Genomic DNA, 18,315 nt, shown 5'->3' with positions numbered 1-18,315 from the left:
CCAAAATTCGTTACTTTAAACTAGATTATCCATCTTTTTATTATCAGGTTGCCCAAAAAAGTCCATTAATGAAAAACCAACTTGATTCATCTGAATATTGCAGCAAGACATTTTGAACTTTTACTAACATAAGAAGATCCATCCATTTCTCCTGTATTATCCGGTCTGCATTGGTTGCCAGTGAAATATATAGGATTGAATTTAAAATCCCCCTTCCTGACTTAACAAACCAGCTCTAAATGGGGGAAGCACCATCATACCCAGAAGAGGTCATAGATACCTAATTGTCCCACCTAGAGCACTGTCTTCCCAGAATGCCTCCTCCCATGGTTCCTAGAGTCTCTGGAACAGACTCCCCAGGGCCTTCAGCTATCAGGCTCCAGTATTGTGGAACCAGCTCCCTGGCTCCTTTTGAGGCAGACACCGCAGCAACATTTAGGAGTAAACTGAAAACCCTCCTCTTTGATGAAAGCTTATAGTTAGGGACTAGGAGTTGAAGCGCTACCCTCCTGAGGAAACCCTTTCTCTCCTCGTAGTCATAAGTTTTTTTTTTTTTCTATACTGTATAATTAATACCATAGGTGAGGGTAGAGGGAAAACCAGTACAGCCCGATCCGGTTGGGGAGTTCTAGCCCCACCAGGCTCTCTGCTTAACCTGCCTCTCTTAATTATGCTATTACAACTCTAGACTGCCGGGATCAGAAATGTAACTCCCTAAGACACACTGAGCTGCTCTCTCATCTTTAATCTATTGTTAAATTTTGTATGCATCCTGTCCCAGAAATGATTGTTACAATCTAGCTCTGGGAGGCTTATGGGTACTGAGTCCTAATAAAGACGACTGTCTGTCAGATGTATGCTCTCAAAGTGTCTCACTGTGACAGCTTCAGGACATTTCCTGTGTTGTTTCTGTGTGTTTCTGTGGAACTGATTGTTCTGTCTTTACAGAGGTTGGGTATTGATTGTTTATTTTCCCTAAATGGTGACTGAACCAATACTTTACTGTTGGCAACATTAAATAACAACTTGTTTATTGATGAGGCCATATCGTCAGATTTAAATTATTTTTGTAAAATATCAAAACAAGGACTTATTTTACTAGTGAGTTGCTGTTAAATAAAAAAGAAGAACCAATAGATTGCAAAAGAAGAGCAACGTGCTGGATCTCCAAAAAGTCTGTTGATAGTAAAGGTTGCTGATCCCTGACAGAATCAATAGTTTGATCACCAACCAATATGATGTTTAGTTGAGCTGTAGTTGAGTTGCGTAAGAAAGACTGTCTGCTGATGTTCACATGGCAACGAGACTGTGCCAGCGTTAATCTGATGAAAGCACTATCCTACAATCTGTCATCTGTGTATCAGAGCATCAGTTTCCCAACTATTCAGTTAAGAGAAGTTACCTTCAGTCCACAGAGTGGAAACATCATCTTTACAATCACACTCTTTTTCCAACTTTAGGTCTGTCACACTTCATCCTGAGATGGTGGCTGCAACAGCCTACAACCAAGATGGCCACCAGCCTAAAACTATAACACCCAGGTTAGCATAGTGAGAGCCAGCTGCCAGCAACCCAGCAGGTGACTGGAGTTTAACGAGGAAGAGACTTACCCTGCGTTCATGGGCATCGGAAATTTTCCGAGTGAAAACGTCACCATTCACGTAAATTCCTGTGGGAATCAGAGGTCGGAAACTTGGGCTGGATTTTGATACCCGAGTTTCCCAGTTGGTGATGCGTTTTGACAACTGACGTTTGATGGAGGCAACTTCGGTTCACTGAACATATTTTAATGACAATAAACTGTTTATTGTGGACAAATGCCTCTTCCAAGAAACATACACAGACATAATATGTTTCAAATTATTCATAAATAGGCCCACGTATAAAAAACAAAACACATTATCCGTGTCCTTTCCCGTTGGTTGTCCTGCAGATAACACAAACAAACACCTGGCGATGTGCTGTTTGATGCTCAAATAAGAAAACAGAAAATCTTTAGTTATTGTAGCCTCCATGTTTTCACACACCTGATGCTCTCGGCTACGGCCGACCGATGGTGGCAGTCATGAAACAAGTTGTTGTGCCAAACGCCAATATAACAGAAGAAGAAGAGCACGCATCCCAACCATGTGAACGCTGCCAGTCGGAAAAACAACGTAACCACGGGTTATTCCGAGGTGGCATGAACGCAGGGAGAGACAGATATGCAGTGCTTTTATTTAGTTGTTTCATTTTCACACAAACAGTTAAGAAAAATGATGTATCGGTCCATTCAACAGGTAAAACATCACGAGTGGTTTAATTCTGCACTCAGATAACATCAGCGTTGGTGACGTGGACTAAATGAGATGTATTCCAGTAAAGCTCCGCCTCTTCCTGTATGCAGATCCAACCTGAGGACAGCACATGTGATGATCAGAGCAGAGAACAGACAGACGGGAAGACGGACGCAGAGAGACCCTCCACCTGGACATGGACCACCTCATGTTCCTGCTGCCACTGCTGTGGAGATCAGGTACCACTCTGCTTTAAACATCATCTCTTCTTATCATTCATTGATTCTTTATTTCCTCTCAGACACACAAAGTGCCTCGTGGCTTTATAACACACCAACGTTTCAGTTGCAGTGTTCAAACATTTCATTTTCACATATCGATCTTTAAATCAGAGACAGAAAAAGAAAAGACAAAAAGGGAAAATGGATTTAGTCAAATCGTTGGAATCCTTCAGATTTTCATCAAATCAAACCACTTTTCTTATTCTATTTTTAGTCCGTTGTTATTTCTGTAACATCCAACCCTAACCCTAATTATTTAACAAAACACTGAACTAATAATAACATATCAGAAATTATAACTTTACTGATCATCAGAACCAAACAGAATCTGCAGATTGTTTAACAGTTATCAGAGATGATCCAGAATGAAAATTTGAAGAGTTTAGCCGAGTGTTTTTCTGTTCGGGGTGGAGATTTAATATTTGGAGTCTTGTTTTTATGTTTTAATTGTGTTTAATTCTGTGGAAAATTATCTGTGTAGACAGATTCTGTGATCCTGTTGATAATCAGTAATCATCCATGTGTTTTTTAATCGATAAGAGGGAAATTATGCAGAAAGTTTTGTGGTGACTCCTCCTCATGACAGCTTTACAGGAAATGCTGCAGCATGTGATCAGTGTTACTGAGGGGGAGTTGATCAGGCTGATATCTGTGTTTCCTGTTCTCTCTCCTGCAGCCCTAGCACAGCTGATTGTTATCGGATTGCTAACGCTAACACAATGCTAGCTCAACTCTAACACAACGCTAACACAACACTTCCTGCTGCTGCTTCACATTAAAACATCCTCAACTGGACAAACACAGGAGGCTTTTATTGTGAAGCAGTCACAGGAAACAGTCTGGTCTAAACATGTCTTTAGTTTGTTCGGTTGGGGGAGAGAGGGTGGTGGGGGGGGACAGCTGCAGAGAGTCAGTAATAAATACGTAGTTTATTACTTATAAGTACTTCATCTGAATACAATATGGAGACATTAGTAACCATAGATATAGCTATGATAGTAACAGAGTCTTTCAGAGATCATAGAGATGAAAACATGAATAAAAATCAGAGTTTATTCTTAAAGGAGAGGACGTCTGCTCCCAACCAGTTAAAGAAAACATGACAACATGTTTATGACAGAATACACACTAAACACTGTGTGTGTGCATTGTGTGTGTGTGTGTATATATATATATATATATATATATATATATATATATATATATACATACATACACACACACACACACAGTACAGGCCAAAAGTTTGGACTCACCTCATTCAATGTGTTTCTTTATTTTCATGACTATTTACATTGTAGATTCTCACTGAAGGCATCAAAACTATGAATGAACACATATGGAATTATGTACTTAACAAAAATAACTGAAAACATCTTATATTTTTATTTTACGTCTTATATTTTAGATTCTTCAAAGTAGCCACCCTTTGCTTTTTTTGATAACTCTGCAAACCCTTGGTGTTCTCTCAATGAGCTTCATGAGGTAGTCACCTGAAATGGTTTTACCTTCACAGGTGTGCCTTGTCAGGGTTAATTAGTGGAATTTCTTCCCTTATTAATGGGGTTGGGACCATCAGTGGTGTTGTGCAGAAGTCAGGTTGATACACAGTCGACAGCCCTATTGGACAACTGTTAGAATTCATATTATGGCAAGAACCAATCACTAAGTAAAGAGAAACGAGTGGCCATCATTACTTTAAACGTACAATATGTAACTTTCTGCCGCTAGGGGTCTCTCAACCAAAACAATGGACGGTAAAACTGGACTTTTGATGACGTTGGGACGTTGCGTGTGTAACGATTGTCAAGCATCAGGGGAACAGAGGCGAAATGTTGAATTTTTCTTCTTTATTTTTCCTTTGGAAAATAGATCAGAACATTGTCTTCAGACTTTGGTGTGCACATTTACAGCATCTAAAGAAGCAAAATATAAATTGTGTTACATGGGCTACATGTACTACGTCAATATCCCATTGTACACTATCAGTGCTTGCTAGCAAGCAAGGCACGCAGACAGAATGTTAACACACATGGAACGACAACTAATTAACGTTTGGGAATACTCTTAACATACACTGTTGTCTCATACATATACCAAAACTATACTGAGATTAAATATACACACATGATAGACACGGAGTAATATTGCTCTCAATGTATGGACGTGACTAGCGGAGTTTACAGCTAGCCATGTTAGCCACGTTAGCTACGTTGGCCTCAGTGCACAGAAACTCACGGTCAAAAAGTACATAAATAAACTCTGTCAAACCATGCAAAGTGTAGTACGATTGTTACAGTGCATTGGAATAATAAACCCATTAGATACATTGAAGTTATTAACCTAAACATCAATTTACTTTTAGAAAATTTATATACTGGATGAAGTACTTTGTACGTTGAACCTACCCGATCAAAAGTATACAGCTTCTCTGATCGGGGAGGGAAGTAACGCGAGACTACACGCAGCAGATCTGTAGTACACCATACGGCCAAAGGTGGCTCCATTCACAACTATTAAACAAGGGTATTCATTTTTTTGGCAAAAATCATATATAACAATACACTACATTTTTAACTCTGTTACATCCACCTCCCCTGAATTTTGCCAAAATCTTAAAAAAAAAAAAAATTATGTTTGCCTCTACCAAAACAAAAGAAATAAAAAATTTTTTTAACAAAAATAAATAAACACGCATGACATGGTTATACACATGCTCCAACTTGAAAAGTATCCCAAAAGGGATGAAGTGGAAGGAGAGTGGTACAAAACTCACTACCAACTTCTGGAAGCAGGATGCAGTCTACACCACACACAAACCATGTCTCACAAATAAATGCAAGTCCCTACACCTGGACTCTGACTCATGGAACGTGAAGCAATGCCATATCAAAACACACTGAGATTACATCAAGACCCTCAGTCTTGCTGGGACATCTGAAACATTGACCTAGAAACGGCATCACTTACAATACCCTGTTTGGACATCTGACACAGCAAACGGTTAACTGGCTTCACTATACACCCAACACGAGTCCTAACTGTGTGTAAGGAGTTGGGATCTGAGTGAACGGAGAGTGACCCTGTTCTTTGTATGTCGTCTAGATGCTCTGAGTTGTGTGTGTGTGTACTCCGAGAGCTAGTTAGGGGGGCGTGAGAGAAGCTACATTCAGAACTCAACTCTGTCTGTGACTGTAAGTGTGAACTGCCTGTATGCCCAGATCTGTTACTCATGCTCAGGACGTCTTCTGGGGAGCCACACTCTGCATGGACGTCTGTGCTCACAGTGGTCAGGTTATCGATCCACTCCCGAGTCCTACTACCAGCATCCTCCTTACCCGCAACAGGCATCGATCCATCCGCATCAGCGATGTCGCTCGACTCTCTCCCGCCGGAGGACACAAAGGTCCCATCTGAAACGCTGTCCGCATCGATGGGCAGGAAATTAATGAGCATCAGCAGGTTGCGATGGACAAGTCTTTCCAGAGGAGAGGACGTTTTTATACTCTCCAGCGGCGCTTGTCCTTCTGGATCGGCAGTCTTACTGATGACGCATCTTGGGCAGTGACGGACATATTCTTTAACATCCCTGTCTATATGAGGCCAGAAGAAACGCTGACGGGCCAAGCTCAAACTCCTGAACTGCCCCTGATGACCAGCACAGTCGTGAATGCCCTTGAGAACTCGGATTTAAAAGAGCCAGGGACCACCAACTTATGTCTTTTCTTCCTGGACACCTGGTCTTTGGACACCCTGTAGAGAATGCCATTGCAAGTGGTCAGTTTCTCCCAGTGCTTCAGGAACCTGATAACCATAGCCGGCTCCTTGGACTTCTCTCTCCTGGATGGACAACGGCCACGGTCCACATAGTACAGCACCCTGGAGAGGATGGGATTACTCAACTGCCCTTCACGCAGTTCTCTCTCTGTGAATGCAGGCAGGGGCTCTTCAGCGGTGGGAACCAGTTGCGGGAGCTGTTGGAGTGAGTCAACAGCTCGCACCTTTGCACCTGACTCCCATAGACTGTGTGTCTCAAGGATGGCAGACTTCTTCTTTGGACAAGGACCGGTTCTTGGCACCATCAGATACATAGGGCTCCCTTCCTTCACAGTCTATGCAATCCTGAGTAGCAGACTGCCTAAAGGTGTCCTGGACAGTGTCAGCTGAGACAGGGACTGCTTTGGCCAGGAGCTCAATGTAGGGGTTTCGGAGCAGCTGCCTCCCAGCAGCTGACTTCACGAAAGGCCGACGACTCAGTGCGTCCACGACAGTGTTCTTGGGGCCCGGGATGTACTTGATATCGAACACGTAAGATGCCAACTTAGCCACCCAGCGCTGCTCGCAGGCATCCAGCCATGGTCTTCAAATCCTCAAAAGCTTTCTGATGGTCTGGCATCCAATCAGCAGGGGTCAACTTCCTGAGCGGAGCAGGGCGTTTTGTGCGGGGCCTTACCTTGTGCTTCTGCTTCTGACCAGCCAAGGGGTCAAAGAGAGGCTTAGACCATTGTGGAGTAATTGGGCACAAAGTGCTGGTAATAGTTCACCATTGCCAAGAAGGACCTCACACGAGTCTGAGACGGGGTCACACCATCAAGTTCCATCAGGTCTGTAGCCACCATCGTGTTGACGGCCTCAACTTTTGCTGGGTCTGTTGACACACCTGACTCATCAATGACGTGTCCCAGGAACTTCACAGACCTCCTGAGCAGCCAGCACTTCTTTGGGGCCAACTTCAAGTTGTGCAGGTGAAGCTGACTAAAGACCAGCTCTAGCCTCTCAAGAGCCAATGCCTCAGTTGGTGCAAACACTAGCAAATCGTCCAGGTAGCATAGCCAGCTAAGGAAGTTCTGGTCACCGAATAGGCTAGTCATCATCCTCATGAAACTGGCTGGGCTGTTGCATAGGCCCTGTGGGAGTCGGTTGTACTCGTACAAGCCCATGGGTATCGTGAATGCTGAGTACTTGCGGTCATCTACATGCAGCGGCATGTTATAAAAGCCGGACGTGAGATCCATTGTGCTGAAGAACGTGTTCCCACCCAGGGCAGCCAGACAGTCAGCTTGGTGGGGAAGGGGATGGGCATCCTTCAGTGTCCGTTTGTTGAGCCATCTGAAGTCCGTGCACACCCGCAAGTCACCATTTTTCTTCCACACCAAAACGAGAGGTGAGGCGAACTCGCTGGTGGACTTCCTGATTGTCTCCTTCTCCTCCATCTCACTGAAGACCTGGCGGAGCTTCTGGTATTCAGCAGGTGGGACATGTCGGTAAGGCAAACGGAACGGCCTCTCGTCAGTGAGACGAATCCGGTGCAGAAACTCTTTGGCCTCGCCACAGTCCAGGTGAGGGTGGGAGAAGATGTCCTCATATTTGATCACGAGGTCCGCCAGCTTGGCTTGCCACTCTGTCGTCACGTCACAAGACTCAAGGTCGAGATCTCTCAGGCCAACATGCTCCAGCCTCTCCCGCACGGTCTCGATATTCACTGCCGATGCTGACGTTCCTGCAGGCCCGGCAGACGTGACCTGTTGAGCAGCACTGAGCTCCGTAGCTTCCATGTCCTCCAGCGCCAGACAGGTGTAGACATCGGCGAGCTTGGTGTTTCTCCGCAGCGTGACAGGGCTGTCCGAGACGTTAAGGATCATGAGAGGGACCCACCTGTCAACCCCAGAGAGGTGTTACGACTCTGGCGACCATAATGCCTCTGGGTGCGGAATGAGACCACGTTGGCTCAGTCAAAACAGTGTGAATATATCTTTTGGATGGTTTCAACACCGGGGCGGACAGGGTTTGTTGTAACGCTAGCTAGCTACCAAACGAGGCTGAGAGACGGGTGTGGGTGGGGATTCTCGGGGGAGTCTCCGCGACAGCGAGCCAGGACGTTCGATGCCTGTTGTGCAGCAGCAGAACATCTCCCAGCTGCCCCGAATTATTTCCCCTTCACTTTTCAGTAATCTTAACTTTTTGTTTTGGTGCTTAACCCACCTTTTGTCGGGTTGATTTAGCTAACCGTAAAGACAACTAACCGCGAAGGGGGGAGAAATTCGTCAGGGAGGAGATTTCCGGCACATACACCGGTAGCGCTACGGAGATGTAGCTAGCTAGCTACCGCTATGGATGGCCACTGTTGTGATTCGGTGCTGGGTCTGATATAGTCTGTTTCACGACGTTTAATTAAACTGCCGTTAGCGTCGTAAGCCCAGGCACTGGAAATAAGTTCTGGCCGGGGGTTGCTGTAATGAAACTAGCTGGCTGATAGCTGACTGGGTGCTAACGGTAACTAGCTAGCTATATGTCCTGGGGCTGTTGTCAGCTGTCATCCCGACTGAGTCTCTCTGCGCCGGGGGAGTGAGGCAGACAGACGGGGTGTGCTACTTTGGCTAAATTAGCATTAGATTAATCGTCTATCTATACAGCTTACGTTAACGTTACTAGTGAAGTTTTTCGTGGGTTAGCTCAGTCCTGTTAGCTGTGGTCGAAACAGTCATACTAAAAATAACTTTATTAGCGTGTTGAACGATGTAACCTCATAATGTTACCCACAAAGCACTAGCAACAACGTTAGCACATTGTAGTAACATTAAGCTGGTATCAATATTGAACTTTCAAAATAGATAAGGTCTCTGTTGTATTACTGTGATAAAAAGTGGGATGTAATTAATCACAAAATGCAGAAAATGCAAAAAAAGCAGTTTTACGGTTACAAGTATTTTTTTTCTGTGACATTGTATGATTTACAATTACTCCTGAACGTATCATCTGGGTGCCAGTGTTCTGACGGAAGCTAGAGTAACTGGAGGGTGAAAGGTTATATGACGCCACTGACGGGCGACTAAAGGAAACGTGCCGTGTCTGAAAATAAAATAACAGATTTCTCTGGGTTTGACATTTGGTGGAAACATTTAGGATAGTATAAGAACACAACTTATAAAAATATATAACATAGATATGGTCATTTTTAGACATTTTAAAGCAGAAATGTTACATATTGTACCTTTAACAAATGAAGGTCAGTCAGTCTAGAAAATTGCGAAAACTTTGAACGTGTCCCCAAGTGCAGTCGCAAAAACCATCAAGTGCTACAAGAATACTGGCTCACATGAGGACCGCCCCAGGAAAGGAAGACCAAGAGTCACCTCTGCTGCTGAGGATAAGTTAATCCGAGTCACCAGCCTCAGAAATTGCAAGTGTGTGTGTATGTGTGTATGTGTATATATATATATATATATATATATATATATATATATATATATATATATATATATATATATATGGGTGTGTGTGTGTATGAGTTTGTTAGTGTGTAAGCTACAGGGAGAGATGTCTTCGCTCAGCTAACAAGAACTAATATGTGATATGTGAAAAGGGCCACGCATTGTGTGTGTGTGTGTGTGTGTGTGTGTGTGTGTGTACTGTGTGGGTGGGTGTGTGTGTTTGTTACTGTGTGCATTTGTGTGTTTGTATATGGGTGTGTGTCTGTGTGTGTGTCTGTGTGTGTTTGTGACTGTGTGTCTGTGTGTGAGACTGTGTGTGTGTGTGTGTGTTAGTTTGTGTGTGTGTGTGTGCCCGCCTGTGTGTTTGTCTCTGTGTGTGTGTGTGTGAGTGTGTGCCCGCCTGTGTGTGTGTGTGTGTGTGTGTGTGTGTGTGTGTGTGTGTGTCTCTGTAACTGTGTGTGTGTGTGTGTGTGTGTGTGTGTGTGTGTGTGTGTGTGTGTGTGTGTGTGTGTGTGTAACTGTGTGTGTGTGTGTGTGTTTCTTTCTACTGTTTACCTTGTGTTTCTCCTGTGGCTGAAGGAGAACTCACCTCAACAGGTACACAGAGACAGAAAAGACCAATGTGTGTTTGTTTCATCTTTTAATTAAATTAACTCATTCTGTGATGTGGTTTCTGTTCAGAGTCTGTCAGGTTGGTGTGGAGGAGACAGGCGCTGTAGAGGAAGACTGGAGGTGAAATATAACGGACAATGGAGACCAGTGAGTTACTCTTATTACCCTGGCTGGACCCTGAAGGCAGCAGCTGCTGCCTGCAGAGAGTTAGAATGTGGCTGAGAGAGAAGAGTCCTCTTACAGTCTGTGTGGTGGATCTGAGTCTGGATCTACTCTGAGGGAGTGTAGTCATCTTACTCTTCCTCCTTCCTTCATCTCACCTGTGTGTGAGAATAAATCAAATTCATGAGAGGCCGTATAGGATGTAATTCATACTGTCTTGAGACCACTATACTCATACCTCTGAATAGTTTACCTATTCATGTAAGAACAGCTCGGACCATTGAAACGTTCAAGTCCATGAGACCCACTATTATTCATTGGCTTTCAATTCAAGTTGAGCTTTGATATCTTGACCTTATTGACCTTATTCTTTTTTCTAGTTTGTATTGTACATTGTGCTTTGTTTGTGTTTATTGTCTTGTTGCTTTTGGAGCATGTTAAGCACTTTGGTCAACTGAGGTTAAATTTTATTTATATAGTACGTTTAAAACGTGCTATATAAATAAAATTGAACTGAACTGAACTATCATAATCTTGCATATACACCACTATACTCATACACACACACTATTATAATCCTTTTACATGTATGTATGTGTTGCGGCGACTGCATATCACTCATCTCATATCCTCAGTTGCCTTTTTGAGGTGGTTGTGACTCGTAGGGAGAATAAGCACTCGCGGAGATCCTTACGTTTCGTTCAAATAATGCAAGTTTTATAACGTCAAAATATAGATTCTCCGTGGTTGACTTTCAACAGAAACTTCATTCATCACACATACGCTACGGTCACTAAACTGTTTCTCTGTCCACCTCTCTTACTCAAACAAAAGCACTTCCCAAGCTGTCTATTATACCTGTGAAGGTGACCTAATTAGGAGGAGGAGCGGAGGTTGCCGTAGTCTCGAAATTAGTTAATGTTATTTCCTCAGATACAATGTACAAAATTTAAATTTAGCAATTAAGAAATTAAATAGTAAAATAATACATATAATCTTGTTTGTTTCTACAATAAAATGAATAAACACCAATATATTTATTATGGCTCCAGCATAGTATCATAATCTTGCATATACACCACTATACTCATACCTCTGGAATAGTTTACCTATTCATGTGAACAGCTCAGACCATTGAAACGTTCAAGTCCATGTTAAGACCCACTATTATTCATTGTTTCAATTCATGTTGAGCTTTGATATGAGTATCTTGACCTTATTGACCCTATTCTTTTCTACTGTCAGTTATTTTGTATTGTACATTGTGTTTGTTTGTGTTTATTGTCTCGTGCTTTTGGAGATGTTAGCATAGTTCAGTTTGTTATATAGAGAAAAACTTAAAACGTATAGAACTTCTATCATAATGTAGAACACTGTATGTAGAGAGGCTATAGTATAGTAGTGTGTGAGTATAGTAAAGTGACCTAGTAGTGTGTGTGTGTGAGAGTATAGTTGTGTGTGTGAGAGTATAGTTGTGTGAGAGAGATAGTAGTGTGTGTGTGAGTGTGAGTATAGTAGTGTGTGTGAGAGAGAATAGTAGTGTGTGAGAGAGCATAGTATAGTGTGTGTGTGAGAGTATAGTAGTGTGTGAGAGAGTATAGTAGTGTGTGTGAGAGAGAGTATAGTAGTGTGTGTGAGAGAGTATAGTAGTGTGTGTGTGAGAGATAGTAGTAGTGTGTGAGAGAGAGTATAGTAGTGTGTGTGAGAGAGATAGTAGTGTGTGTGAGAGAGAATAGTATATGTGAGAGAGTATAGTAGTGTGTGTGTGTGTGAGAGATAGTATAGTGTGTGTGTGTGTGAGTGAGAGTATAGTAGTGTGTGTGTGTGTGTGTGTGTGTGTGGAGATAGTAGTGTGTGTGTGAGAGTATAGTGGTGTATGTGAGAGAGTATAGTAGTGTATGAGAGAGAGTATAGTAGTGTGTGTGTGAGAGTATAGTGGTGTATGTGAGAGAGTATAGTAGTGTGTGTGAGAGAGTATAGTAGTGTGTGTGAGAGAGTGTGTGTGTGTAGTATAGTAGTGTGAGAGAGTATAGTAGTGTAGTGTGTCTGTGAGAGCATAGTAGTGTGTGAGAGAGTATAGTAGTGTGTGAGAGAGTATAGTAGTGTGTGTGAGAGAGTATAGTAGTGTGTGTGAGAGAGTATAGTAGTGTGTGAGAGTATAGTGAGAGAGCATAGTAGTGTATGTGAGAGAGCATAGTAGTGTGTGAGAGATAGTAGTGTGTGTAGTAGTATATGTGAGAGAGAGTATAGTAGTGTGTGTGAGAGAGTATAGTAGTGTGTGTGAGAGAGTATAGTAGTGTATGTGAGAGAGTATAGTAGTGTGAGAGCATAGTAGTGTGTGTGAGAGATAGTAGTGTGTGTGAGATAGTTTGTGTGTGAGAGTATAGTAGTGTGTGTGAGAGAGTATAGTAGTGTGTGAGAGAGAGCATAGTAGTGTGTGTGAGAGATAGTAGTGTATGTGAGTATAGTGTGTGTGTGAGAGAGTATAGTAGTGTGTGTGAGATAGTGGTGTGTGTGAGAGGTATAGTAGTGTGTGTGAGAGATAGTATAGTATAGTGTGTGTGAGAGAGTATAGTAGTGTATGTGAGAGAGTATAGTAGTGTGTGTGAGAGAGTATAGTAGTGTATGTAGTAGTGTGTGAGAGAGTATAGTAGTATATGTGAGAGAGGTATAGTAGTGTGTGAGAGAGTATAGTAGTGTATGTGAGAGAGTATAGTAGTGTGTGTGAGAGAGTATAGTAGTGTGTGTGAGATAGTATAGTAGTATATGTGAGAGAGTATAGTAGTGTGTGTGAGAGAGTATAGTAGTATATGTGAGAGAGTATAGTAGTGTGTGTGAGAGAGTTTGATTGAAACGGAAGGGAGTTTGATTACTCAGCTCCTGATTGGTTGACAAAGAAGAAGCGGTATTTGACGGTCAAATTCCGCCACTGTCATTATAATAGTTTGGCTGAAGTGGAGCTGTAATGGATAGAAAGAGGCTAACTGAAGCTGTGGGTCTTCTAAATAATATTTTAGCAAATGGTGAGCTATTGTCAACGATGTCTCGACAATTAAATGAAGTCCAACAGATCTCTGATTCGGAGATGCAGAGATTATTCAGGGGTGGAACTGTAAATCCAGTCAGACCTGGCTCCAGGCTAGCACTGCTACTTCTAGCTAGCTCAATGGAACACGGAGGACTCCGGTACCAGACGAGACATCGTTTCGGTGGATCGTCATCGAAATCCAGGAAGACGGTAAGTTCATTAAAAAATAGCCAAGGACCCCTTTTTTATTAACGTCATCCCATCTGCAGTGTCCCCCCAAATTCATGTTAGCATGGTTAGCGGCTAGCTAGTTGCTACCCACATATAACACTGGCTAGCCATTTTTCATTGAAAACGTTGCAATATCTCCACTAGCTAGCACTAGTTAATATGATCAAGCAAGTTTGAGCAAGCTGTGTGAAATAATTTCAGAAATCAGGTTTCCGAATTAAATCTGCTGTTACATGAGAGAGACGACACATTGTCTGTAAAGCCCTTTGATTAACCACAGTATATTTTACTCTACAATATACATTTGACTTTGACTAGGAGAAAAAGCTAGCAGCTAGCAGCAGCAGTTATGGAAGCATATTGGTAATTGTAGTACCCATTGCTGCGCTCCTGTTATTAAATTTCAAACACATTGTAATTTGCTATTCAGTGCGCACCTTATTGCAATGTAGTTCTGCATTTATTGGATTTCACCTATCTTTGGGTAAGGAGACAGAGTAGGCTTTTTACAGCAAAGATAGGTTAAATAAGAATACTCTGTCTTGCATCGGCTGCCTGGCTAGCTGAGTTGCAATCACCTGACTGGGTGACGATATTTAGCCTGTGTGTGTCTTTGAGTACCATGAAAAGCGCTATATAAATAAAATGTAGTATTATTATTATTAAAGAGTGCAATATACATGTTTACATTTGTTTATTACAGTGAATAATAATCTAAATACTACTAAGCAGGGCTCTCAAGTGCTTATTAAGCATTTTAGAATGTCACCCTTGCCTGTCCTCAAAACTTGAGCCCTGACTAAGTGTGGTGAAGCCGCATATTTGTTTTTATATTTCTGCAATCTGTGTGATTTGTTTGACTTTAATATGAATGTTTAGACCAGGCTTGGTCAGTGCTAAATATACTACTGTGATTAAAGGAGTTAAATGTAACCTTTACGCTACTTCATACACAAGTGCCAGAATGAACCGGAAACGGAGGCTGCTATACCAGGTGTAAAATTATACTTTTTATTTATATTACATCAGAACAAAACAAAACATGATTCAGAACTAGACTGCATTACCAGGGAAACTGCTGTAGAGTTGAGCACCAAAATAAATTATAACCAAATCAAATTAAATCAAACCACTAAAACACTACATTTAACTACACACAGTTGCCCCAAACTCAAACAAAACACCCATGCAGAATGGTTACTCCACCCTTCAGTTCCCCCGTTTAATACAGCCAGAAACACAAGATATGGCCCATTCAATAACTTAGTGGGAGCGCAATCAAACTAACATAAGTGGGAAAAAACTGTGGTTGGCTCTCCCAATTACATCTATTTAAAACAAAAGAAAAAATAACATTAAGATACAAAATAATAAAAACTTTAAAAGACACATTTCACAAAACATGACCAATGTAACAAATATCATACCTTGCTTGACTTAGAAGCACATTCCCCTCCCCCAGTTGAAGACAGGCAGGTGACTGGAATCTATATTTTCAAAGCTTCATGTTAAATTTATAATAAAAACAAGGCTAATATCTTGTTTAAAACCACCTTGAGCATACCGGTGCTTTAGCTGATGTGTTTAAACAATCACTCCAAGCTTTAGACCCTCACCACCATGAAGATTCTAATAAATAACAGATTTAACAATTATTTAACTTATCTTTAATAAAATGAGCTAAAACATGATTCATGGTGCTAGTTCTAGACATGCATTGCTAACATTGGATTGTTAAACATTATTTAAAATAAAACTTATTTAAAAAAACAAAACCTACCAAATCAAGCACCAAACAAAGGCTGGCCTCAGCTGCCTACTCAGGTGTGTCTGGCTGCAGCAAGAAAGATCCAGGTGAGCTTCCCTCCCCTATTTATAGACTCTGCCCCTTTGCCTGGGTCCTAGTGCTAGACTCTTTCTTGCCTTCCCTATCACATAAATAAAAGATGTCATTCATATAATTTCATGCATCACCTAATGGCCTCCAGGAAAGAACAGTTTGTTTAATATATCTAATCTTGTGTTGTTCATACTATACAATAATTTATTACAGATTATCTGGCCAGTGCTGGGTGTCTAAGGCCTTTGAAACACGTAGAAGACAAAGATCTCTTGGTGGAGGATATCATCATGTTTCAGCTGGTTCATCAGTTAGTGGAGCACTTCAAAGGTTTGTGTAACTAAATTTTTTAGCAAACATATATAACCCTTCTAAGGTGTTCATATTTTTGTTACACAGCCAATGTTCCCGGGTCTGGTGGACCCACCACATTATTAGGCTTTTAAATCAATACAGCCATAACAATTTATGTAAAAATACTTAACAGAGGTTTACTTAACCTCAATTACCAATGATAGATACATAATGTATGGTTCATATTTGCCATTTACTCCTGTGAGATCATATGATCATGATTTTGTGAGTAATCAAGGAAATTCAATTATAAAAAAGGTAAAAAAAAAAAAAAATAGAAACAAGATTTTTCATTCATTATCAATCATTATCATTATTGTTGCATATTTCTTAGAACTTAATCAGAACAGGTGAAAGTACTTGAAATATAACAATTTTGAAACTTTGTGTAAGAATAGCAGGTACAAAGTTTCATAGCACGTACAATTATTACACTGTAATAATTACACTTGGGTCCAGTAGACCCGAACACCTCATATGTAATAGTCATGTGTAGGGGGGTGTACCGTGTGCACTCATTGAAAATAAGTTATTTTTTATGTTCTTCACAGAAAATGAGCCAAGGCCAATGAGTTTGAGTTAGAAGAAATAATAAATAGCATCATTTTTATTTTAGCAAACATAGAAAACAGGTCCCACAGACCTGAACACCTTACAAGGGTTAAGAATAATGAAAGATTTTGACATTTTTAAAACCCAGTGTACAACCAAACACTCCTAATAAAGGCTTGCATGTATCATATAAAATAACTTAAAGAACATCATGTTTTAGATAGTTGTCAAATAGAAGGCCTATTTGCATAATCAAAAACACTGAGCTGTCTTATAAGTCATCCCTTTCATGTGCTGTGTGATAATTTATCCAATTTGAAAACAGATATTTGTATCTTCTCATGATACATTTTTACAGGTTCAGGGAGGCGATGAAGACCCTTGGTGTTCTTGATGCAATAAGAAAGCACCCAGATGCTTTCAGATGAATTTCAGAGAAAAAAAATCTTTTCATATGCCCTTCTGTCTGTCTTTGTCTTTCCCTCCTTTTTAAAAGTTTTCTACATGCTAGGTTTAATTTCTTTTTTGGTGTTCTTTGGTGTATTTCTTTTTCAGAGCAAGAGGGACCCTTGCAACTTGGGGGTATCCTGACTCAGGGATTTGGTCAGGAATGACTTCCAAGAACTCCTTAATATACATTATTAAAATCTGTTGCCTGTTGAATTTGACTAAATTGAAGAGGCATCGTTGTCAATAACTCACCATTTCCTAATACATTATTAATGTCTTGTTTAAACAATTGAAAATGGAATAATCATTTGACTAAAAAAGGAAACTTGTCACTGGTCTTTTATCAACCTTTATTTAGTGCCTTAACACTAATGAAGTTGCTCACTGATAAGAGTTCACTAGGCTCAAAAATAATTGAATGCCATGGTTACCGTCACTGGCTAGTGGGTCTACAGTTTCTAGAATTCTGTTCATAACTGTTTAATTGAAAATAAACTCATTTTCTGGAACGACAACATTGAAGTCTCAAAATGTACGGTTCATTCATTTCAGCGTTGTCACTCCTAACTAAAATGTTCTGCACTGCTGCGCGCAACCCGGAGCGCGAGCCCGTGTAAAACGATAGAAATTAAGGTCCCGTCGGGTTTGTTCAAAGATCTTCAGCTCTACACCAAAGCTTCCCTGATTGTCATCCTCTTCAAACTGCTGGTTAATCGAGAGCAAGAAAGAGATCGTCCGAGTATAACCATTGAGCTCAGAAATTAATCTTTCCAAAATGATACTGTCATTTCCCAAATTGTCAGTTTCCCTCACAATTACTGAACACACCGCAGTGTATCAGTGAAAAAGAGCAATGTTTTCCTCATAACCAGATACTTCCACAAACAAAAACTGACCTTGAAAAAGAAACTAAATAAAAAAAAATGTTTTCGTCCAACAAGGTTGTTTTTTTCCTTAAAGTTTCTGCTGCTTGATTTAAATGTTCCTTGTTCCTCTGAGTTGGTGCTAGCTGTACTTTCAAAGCAGCAAGCCCACCAGATAATGATCATTTAAAATGGCCCCTTTAGCCAATGAGGAAGTGAGAATTTAAACTGTCTTCCTGATTGATCAAACAAACTTCCTTTTCAACTATACTGTCTCACACACACTACTATACTCTCTCACATATACTACTATACTCTCTCACACACACTACTATACTCTCACATACACTACTATACTCTCTCACATACACTACTATACTCTCTCACACACACTACTATACTCTCTCACATACACTACTATACTCTCTCACATATACTACTATACTCTCTCACAC

General features: G+C 41.0%; 1 long non-coding RNA gene across 1 annotated transcript; it reads right to left on the bottom strand.

Moving 5' to 3' along the window:
* Positions 1–14,844: 14,844 nt before the first annotated feature.
* Positions 14,845–16,044, bottom strand: LOC114555238 (uncharacterized). The gene is made up of 3 exons (XR_003692547.1): positions 15,582–16,044; positions 15,229–15,288; positions 14,845–15,129 (listed from the first exon to the last, which is right to left on the bottom strand). It is a non-coding gene; the product is annotated as an uncharacterized LOC114555238 (long non-coding RNA).
* Positions 16,045–18,315: the final 2,271 nt, after the last annotated feature.

The sequence above is a fragment of the Perca flavescens genome, chromosome 5, assembly GCF_004354835.1.
Source record: "Perca flavescens isolate YP-PL-M2 chromosome 5, PFLA_1.0, whole genome shotgun sequence".
NCBI classification, from domain to species: Eukaryota; Metazoa; Chordata; class Actinopteri; order Perciformes; family Percidae; genus Perca; species Perca flavescens.
The sequence above is the reverse complement of the archived record's forward strand: the minus strand, read 5'-3'. Positions and strand labels throughout refer to the sequence as shown.